The 8,749-nt window shown below is 38.4% G+C and overlaps 1 pseudogene; it reads left to right on the forward strand.

Annotated features, from left to right (window-relative positions):
- The first annotated feature begins 8,626 nt into the window (after positions 1-8,626).
- The window catches only part of LOC104849890, a 3,490-nt pseudogene continuing 3,367 nt past the window's right edge, over positions 8,627-8,749 (forward strand).

Consider the following 8,749-nt stretch of genomic DNA (forward strand, 5'->3'; position numbering starts at 1 on the left):
GGAAAAAATGAGAACCAAGACCTGTCATGTAAAGGTACAAGATCCCAATGATGAATGTCACTGTACTGCAGACCTAGAATGTACCAATAAACTCAATGAGAGAGAGAGAAAAAAGAAAATGAGTTAACCATTTCATATATGGCCATTTCATGATCAAAATTGGGAGCGCAAAATCCATGGAAGAATTTTGTTATTTGTTGTTACTGGTGTGCACTGTCTTTAGGTAATACGCCTCTGTAATGGCTGTGGCCCACTCTGCCATGTCATCAGATAAAGACAACTGCTGCCCAGGTGGAGCCCGTGAAGAAAATGTTCCAACACTGACCATAAGTCTGAGGCCTTCAGGAAAATTCCAAGAAATGAGAACGTCATGGTGCACATTCAACTTTTCTTTGTCATTCAAGTTCACTTGGCTGCCGGCAAGACTATTAAACTGAATACTTTTCAGAAAGGGGTGGAGCTAAAAGAGACACATCATCCTGTGACGAGCAGGGATCCATGATGAACACAGAATGAAGGAAAGTAGCTAGTTGCCTTGCATTTCACTTACATAATGCAACTTGGGCAGTGACATCTAATGAAACTGGAATAGAAAAACATTGTGGAAGTCTAAAATATCATAATGTTCCTAAAATGTCAGTCTCGGTAGAAAATATTTCACCCAAGCCGATTTAAAAGGGAGCATGTGTATTACACAAGAGTCAACTGTAGCATCTAAGCTTTCAGCACTTTTCTCTCTGGTCCCACAGCATCTACCTGCAAAATGCGATTATCAGTACAAAAACAGGTTGCAGAATCAAAAGAGAAAATTCATATAATATATCCAGTGTATGATTTAGTCATTTGGATTCATATAAGATTACAAAATTTTCCCTTCTCCATTAAGTACTCCATGAGAGATGTTTACTTTTTCGCCAAAAACATCAGGTCTTTGGGGCATTTACTTTTACTTCCCTTATGTATATGGGAATGGGACCAACAGATTTCTAGTTTTACCTCAACCCATCCCACTGCTGTCACCTGTGGAAACTTGTAAAGCTCCAGTAGGCTTCCAATTTAAGTAGCAGTTGCCGATGAGGTTCCCATTAGCACTGCTGTGGATTTGCTCTCTTTCCTACAGGAGTAATTAGGGACTTCACCCTGTCCTGTGATCAAAATGAGGAAACTCTCCAGTATCTTCCAGTGACTGTAAAGGAAATTGTGGAATTCATATCCCAGAGATATGTTGGGTAAGTGATGAGGATTCCTGTTGATCTCTTCTATGGCAAGGAAGGCTAGAAAGTGTTGGTAGTTGTTGGGCATAAGACTTCAAAGGAAGCACAGAGGTTCTTAAGTAAAAGATTTAGTTCATGTTTATCTTCCAAACTAGCACAATACCAATTATAAACCAAACGGTTGTGACCTTCCCCATATTCCTCTCATAAGAACCAAAGTTTGAATTGATAATGTTAGAAGTTTGGTTTTTAGGAGATAATTAGCATTAGAGGAAAACAAAAGGTAGCTCTCTCGTGAATTATGTTAGTGTCCATAAAGAAGAACAGAGAGAGAGAGTTGCCTTGGCCTTCACCTACATGAGGATACACTGACAACTGTCACGAATAAGGCAGAAATCAGCATTGGGGGATCAACATATATCACATACAGACACAAATTCTGTATGATGGATGTTGTCATAATGTATATCTAAAATGTACCAATAAATTTAATTTTAAATACAAAGAAAACAGATACTTTCTTGATTTCCTGAGTTTTTATAACATCCAGATTGTGGTCTGCTTTCATGAAGCAAACCAAATGAACACAATATCTTTTCTCATTGAGTTTATTGGTACATTTCAGGTACACAGCACAGTCACATTCATCACTGGGATCTTGTACCTTTACATGACAGATCTTGGTTCTCATTTTTTCCCTATACCGCTGCCCTCCCTCTTCACCCTTCCCTATTTACAGACATTTTTTCCATTTTTCTCCTTTCCTCATATTTTTCTTTTCCCTTATTTCCTTTCCCCTACCCATCCCACTTCCTCTAGTACCCTGTCACTAATGACATTTTAACTCGTTTTATTCTGAATTATTTCATTACCTCTGCAGCCTGTATTATTATGTATGCTCAATTTAGATATTAACTTTTGCCTTCTTGAATTTCTGAATTATTTTATATATTTTTACACATTTTGAGGTTTTTTTCCTACATTTACATTTTGCTGCATTCCTGAGGCTACTGTGGCAGAATTTCTTCAATATATGGACTATAGATTTCTAGAATTGGGTGATTATGTGCTGAAAGAAAAACTCTGAATTTCAGAAGTCCAGTAGCAAAAGTACACTTTAATCTGGTGGAGAAGATTTTAGTTTGCGGTGGTGAGATTTCCTACCCATGAAAGGATACATCTTGCCCTTCATTCTTCTGTAGTCGTCCTCTGTTTTTAAAATGAATTTGATTGCTATCATACAGATATACACCGTGAGCGCATCCAATGTGGGGAAACTGTACTTGTGCGTGATCCATCTTGAGTCCGTCTTCCCGCCCGCCTCCCTCTCATCAGCCCGTTTCCTCCTTATGTACAAGGGTTTGTTTACATTTCACACTTCTTTTCACATTTTTTCTTTTCTCTTCCTTCCTTAACCCCTCCCCTCTCCTTCGTTCCGCTTTCCTTTTGAATAATTTTTTTCCTGTTTCACAATTTCTATGGCACAGATTGGTCCTTGTTTCTATTTTCTGGTTCTCGCACCAGAGGCAACCACCAGTGCGCCTGATTACTTCCCTTAAGCGTACAGTCTCACGGGGTATGCATTTACCCGGAAATGGCTCTGTTTTACCTTTCTCCACTGCAGAGCAGTATCCCATCGTATTTAAAAAGCACATCTTTTGTACCTGCTCATCAGTCGATAGTCATTAGGTTATTTCAAAGATATATCTGCTATATATTGAGCTGCTATGAACACATATCGCTGTGGCACGAAGCTTTTAATTTGGGGGAAGATACTGAGGAGGGGGACAGCTGCTCAGATGGGACCTCTAATCTTAGCGGTTTGAGGAGTCTCCACACTGGTTTCACCGTGGCTGCCCCGGTCTGCACGGGCCTCCAAAGTGGAGAATAATAGGAAGGGAGGAGGGGTGAAGGGAGGGCAGGGACAAGGGGAAAAAATGAGAACCAAGACCTGTCATGTAGAGGTACAGGATCCCAGTGATGAATGAAACCGTACTGTCTACCTAGAATGTACCCATAAACTCAATGAGGAAAAAAGGGGAGAAGGGTTCCATTTTCCCTGAGACCCTGCCAGAATTTGTTGATTTCCTGGTAGCAGCCATTTTTTCTGGAGTAGACGGAATCTCAGCATTGTTTTTATTTTCATCTCTTGAAGGACCCTTGATGTTGAACGTTGTTTCATATATTTGGTTGCGAATTGTACTTCTTCACCAGAGAAGTGTGTGTTAATCTCAGATGCTCATTTTTTAATTCGGTCTCTAAATTATGAGGATCCAGTATTTTTCTCTTTGCTTCTATTTTTTTAATCCAAAATACGCATTTTATTTGGATCAAAGGAAACTGTGCAAATGTTTCTTCTCCAAAAATAACAGCAATATTTTCTGTATTATTTCTAGATAAACCACAGAACACTCACTTTGTAGGTTTTCATGTTTTGCTTATAAATCAAGACGAGGCAGTAGATAGACTCATGGAAGAAGAGAGAAGAAAGCAGACGAGTCACTTGCCCTCCTGGATGGTCTCCGATTCTGCCTTGGTGATGAAGCAGAAGCCTTCAACATCCACCTGCTAAGAAGCTCATGAAGACATAGGCTCAGCAAAGGAATGTAAACAGCAATAACTCGATGCAGAATAACAATGGAAAGCTCTTGCGTTCAAGCTTTAACTTGACATCTCCTTTTGAGTTCATTTAATAAAGACGAAATCTACACTGAAATCTGGTGGCTTATAAACTTCCCTTTACTAATTCCTTTAACTGTCCATTGTGTTATTTTTTATTCTTTATATGATCTAGATATTAGTTCTTTGTCTGAGGAATACACAGGCTAAAATTTTTCCTCATTCTGTAGGTTATCTTTTCAATGTTGATGATTTCCTTTGCTGTGCAAAAGCTTTTCAATAAGATGAAGACCCAGTTGTTGATTTTTTTGTACTATTTTCTGTGTGCTTGGGGTTTAGTTCATGAAGACTTTGCCTAAATCTATGTCCTCAAAAGTTGTACCTATTGTCTTTTCCTGAAGATTTTGTTTTGTTTTCATAGTTAATCTTGATCTATGATTTTACTTCAGTGTATCATGACATGGGTCTAGCTTTAGTCTTTGGCATGTAGAAAGCCAGTTTTTCTATTTTTTCATTTATTAAAGAGGTTTTCTTCTTTCTTCAAGTGAACATGTTGGGCCCATTTGTCAAAGCTGGCTGAATGTATTGGAGTTGTTTCCACATTTTCTAGTTTGTTGCATTGATTATCATGCCTTTTTTTTTGCCAGTTGAATGCTGTTTTTATCACCATAGTTTTATAGCATAATCTCAAGTCAGAGACTGTGATTTCCCCATGACTTGCCTTTATTGCTCAGAATTGTTTCTGCTAGCTAGGTCTATTCTGGTTTCAAATAAGTTTAAGGAGTGTTTTCTCTAGTTCTGTGAGATACGCTAATGGTATTTTGATTGTGATTGCATTAAATCTATATCACAATTTTGGGGGTATGACCATTTTCACTACGTTGTTTGTTCCTACACCTGAGCCAGGGATTATCTTTCCATTTTCTGATATACTTTTTGATCTCTTTTTTCAGAGTTCTGTAGTCTTCCATTTAAAGATCTTTTGCTTTCTTTGTTAGATTGATTCCTACGGATTTCATGTTTTGGTGCCATTGTGAAAGGTGTAGCTTCTCTAACTGCTCTCTAAGTTTTCATTTTGTGTACAGAAATCCTATTGATTTTTGAGTTTTAACTTTGTATCCAGCTACATGACTGAATTTGGTCATTAAATGTAAGTCTTTGGTGGAGTAGAATGATGGGGTACTACTGTACCGTGAAGAAGGGTAAACGAGACCCTTTTAGGTAACTGGATGCACCTGAGTCAATGCTGGCAACCGAAATAAACTGGACACGTGTGTACAAACATCACACAGTTTCTGTGGTGTGAGAAACCAAAAGGGTAAATAAGGGCCAAAATGTACAATAGATATTGGGAAATGGAAAGAAATTGTTAAATAGAAAGGAGAACGGGACAGGGGAAGGAGAAAAAGGAAATGAAAGAAAAAATGAGAAAAGAATGAAAAATTGGAAACAAAACTTTTGCAAATAAGGCAGGGAAGAGGGGTTGAGGGGAGGAGAGGGAAAGGGGAATAAAGAAGAATCAAGATATAGTATGTACAGGTTCTCTATGTGAGTGAATAAAATTAATTTAAAAATAAGTCTAGCGGCCATGGCAGCACATGCCTATAATCCCAGCACTCGGGAGGCTGAGGCAGGAGGATCACTGCGAGTTCGAGACCAGCCTGGGCTACACAGTGAGTTCCAGGTCAGTCTCAACTACATAGTGAGACCCTGTCTCAAAAAACCTAAATAAATAAATAAGTAAAAATAAGCCTGATGCATTTGGTCATATGGTTAGAAACTTGTGGATCCTTCAACCATCAGATGTTTTCCCATGAGTCAATGTCTCAAAAAATAAATAAATAAATAAGTAAAAATAAGCCTGATGCATTTGGTCATATGGTTAGAAACTTGTGGATCCTTCAACCATCAGATGTTTTCCCATGAGTCACTTGCTTTTTGTTTCATTGAATGACTTCTGCATTTTTATTCTTTTCTCCTTCACTCCTCCATGTCTAATTTCACTTTAATATTCTGAAATTGCCTGGGTTTCTTTGTATTGGATTATGTTTCCTTGAAAATTAGATTTTAGCTGTCCTCTGACTATTTGCTAATATAACAATTTAGTATCTAAATGTCGACAAAACCATTTGCTAAATTCATCATTTTGGAGAGTTTTTCCAGTTCATTTTTGGTCATTTTGTCTGATTTTTGTGAATGGGTTATAAGTAGTTATTTTACATTTTCATATTGATAGTAGAGGGGTAGATGCCTAAATCTATCTTTTTTTATATTTGTTTTGCTGGCAACAAATGAGACTGGTGGTTTTCTCTGTAATTGATTTGTCTTATATTGTGTGGATTCAGAAAAATTAAAATTATGCTTTAAGGAATATGTTCTTGATTTTGAAAGTAAATTATTCAAAATAAATTAGCCCTCAATATTTTCAGGAAAGGAAATGTCTCTTTGATTTCCTTCATTTAATACAAATGCTTAATTTGAGTTGGAAATGAAAATGAATTTTTAAATAAAATATATTTTAAAGAAGATAGAGAAAGACAATAAGAGAAAATAACTTTCACATGTTTTACACCTGGGAAATTAAAAAGACAGGAGAACCAGGAGCAGAGGGAAAGCCTTTCCCAAAACCATGTGGAGGTCCCGGTCTTCTCTACCTCACCCCTGATGAATAAGTCAAACTTCTCATGGAATCCAGCAGTCCCACCACTTCGCCAAACTCACCAGGGGATTCCACTTCATGGTAATGTGTGAAATTTGAGGAAACCCTTATGATACATAAAATAAATGGAAACTCAGAAAAAAACGAATAGTTGTTTACATAATCTGTGTTAATACGGCGTTCAAAATTTGCTTATATGCAAAGTACTTGAGAGGCGGAACACAAAATTTATGAACATTGGGATTAAATTTTTTAATTATTCCTAGATAATATGGATTTGGAGAGAAAACAAAGACGTGAAAGCACATTAATAATTTCATCTATCATTGTGAAGTCAATACAGTTGGTCTCTAGACTGCAGACTTGTGGTAGCTGTTCTCTTAAACCTGAAAAACTTAAAGATGACCCTGCCATTGTTATGGTATCTACTGTTTAACAGCAGATCTCTAGGCATACCTCTTATGGAAGGCAATGATCATGGATTTTATATTGCCCTGTGTTTTCACATTTAGTAGTAAAAGCTAATGAATCTGAAAACCATTGTAGGATTTATGATAATAAAGTCTCTTAGCCTTAAACAGAAAATCTACATAGGAATTGTGTATGTTAACCCTGATTAATCACATAATTATGAATCACATACAATTGAATACTTAGGAATCTGAATTTCTCTGCAACAATGCTTCCAGACATGCAGGACATAGAAGAGTCAGTACTTGTCTTAGTTACTTTGCTCATGCTGAGACAAAATATCCAACCCCAAAATTAAAGGAGAAAAGATGTATTGAAGCTCACAGTTTGTAGTGGTTTCAGTCCATGGTAGCCCAGCTCCAAAACAAGGTAGCAAGGAAACGGGACATCACACTGGAGAAACAGTTCATGGCAGACAGAAGGCAGCCAGCAGGGAGGCAGAAGCCTCTCCCTTTCATCCCTTTCATGCTAACGGCCTTTTGGGTGGTATCTTTCACACCCACGATGGGCTTTCCCATACCATCCATACCCAGAACTATGCAAAACAAATCAGTGGACTAACTTAGTAATCACACACCCTTACTCCCAGCATCACACACCCTAGATCCAGTCACCTCTAAAAAGCCCCACCTGTGATCACATGAGGTATTTGCAAACAACTTAGTAGCACTTCATTTTTATAATTATCAAACAATATTCCATTCTATAGCCAGATCACATTTTGCTTCACCATTCATCATTTGTTGGACTTCTGGCATCTCATCTTTTGTCCACCGTGAATAAAATTGCTATGAATGTTGGTGCGTGAGTTTCTGTGTGGATTTTACAGTTTGGCTTCTGGTAGATACTGAGTGAGATTGCTGGGTCACATGATAACACTACATCTAACTTCCTGAGGGACTGACTAATGTTTCCAAAGTTGCCACATTATTTCGAATTCCTTCTAGCCATGAATGAAGGTAACAACTTCTCCATTACTTGACAATATTTGTCACTGCCGATGTTTTTTACTCTAAAGTAACTTTAAACCAAATCACTACAGGATGTTTTCCCAGTGTACATCTCTCTTCCCCCACTAGGTGTGGATACCAGGAGTAGGAAGGTGCTTACCCCAGGTCTTTCCGGGCCAAAAGCCACAATAGAGCAGATTCCCGGAAGTGGAGAGTGATCTTTCATGGGCCCATAAAGGAAAGTCATCCACATTAATTGTCCAAATCCTGCACCCACCTTTGCCAGAAAGAGATGACTTGTGTCCTTACTTATGGTGCAAGGTGAGAGTATGGGCTTTCTAGTTGGCTTTTCCTGTCTTGAAATAATTTGATGCATAACGTTGTCACCCTATTGGCATTTTTCAGGGGCCTGGGACCTAATTAATGGTCAGAGGACTTTTACTCTCAGAATGACACACATTACTGAGGTTCTACTGTGTGGGATTTTTTTTTAAAGTTAAAATTTTAAAAATCACTAGTGAGTATCCAATTGTGCCAGACACTGAATTGGACACCTTACAAGTGCTGCCTATTAATGGGAATGTGCACTGCTAGTATCACACTAATGCCAATTTCAGTCCAACCGTGAAATATCCTGTCACCTTTAAGCAAACCCTAACCCTAACCTGAACTAAAACCCCAACACTGATTCTAAGACAAATATCAAGAATGTAATGGAGAAATGCCGAGAAGAGAGAGACAAGGAAAAGAGAGATGTGCGGGGCGCCGCCCGGTCCCCCTCCTCCCCGCCACGTCCCTGCCCCGACGCCCTGCTCTTGCAGGGCCTCGGCACGGTA

Source organism: Fukomys damarensis, unplaced genomic scaffold (assembly GCF_012274545.1).
Source record: "Fukomys damarensis isolate Sample0158 unplaced genomic scaffold, DMR_v1.0_HiC HiC_scaffold_37, whole genome shotgun sequence".
In the NCBI taxonomy this organism is placed as follows: domain Eukaryota; kingdom Metazoa; phylum Chordata; class Mammalia; order Rodentia; family Bathyergidae; genus Fukomys; species Fukomys damarensis.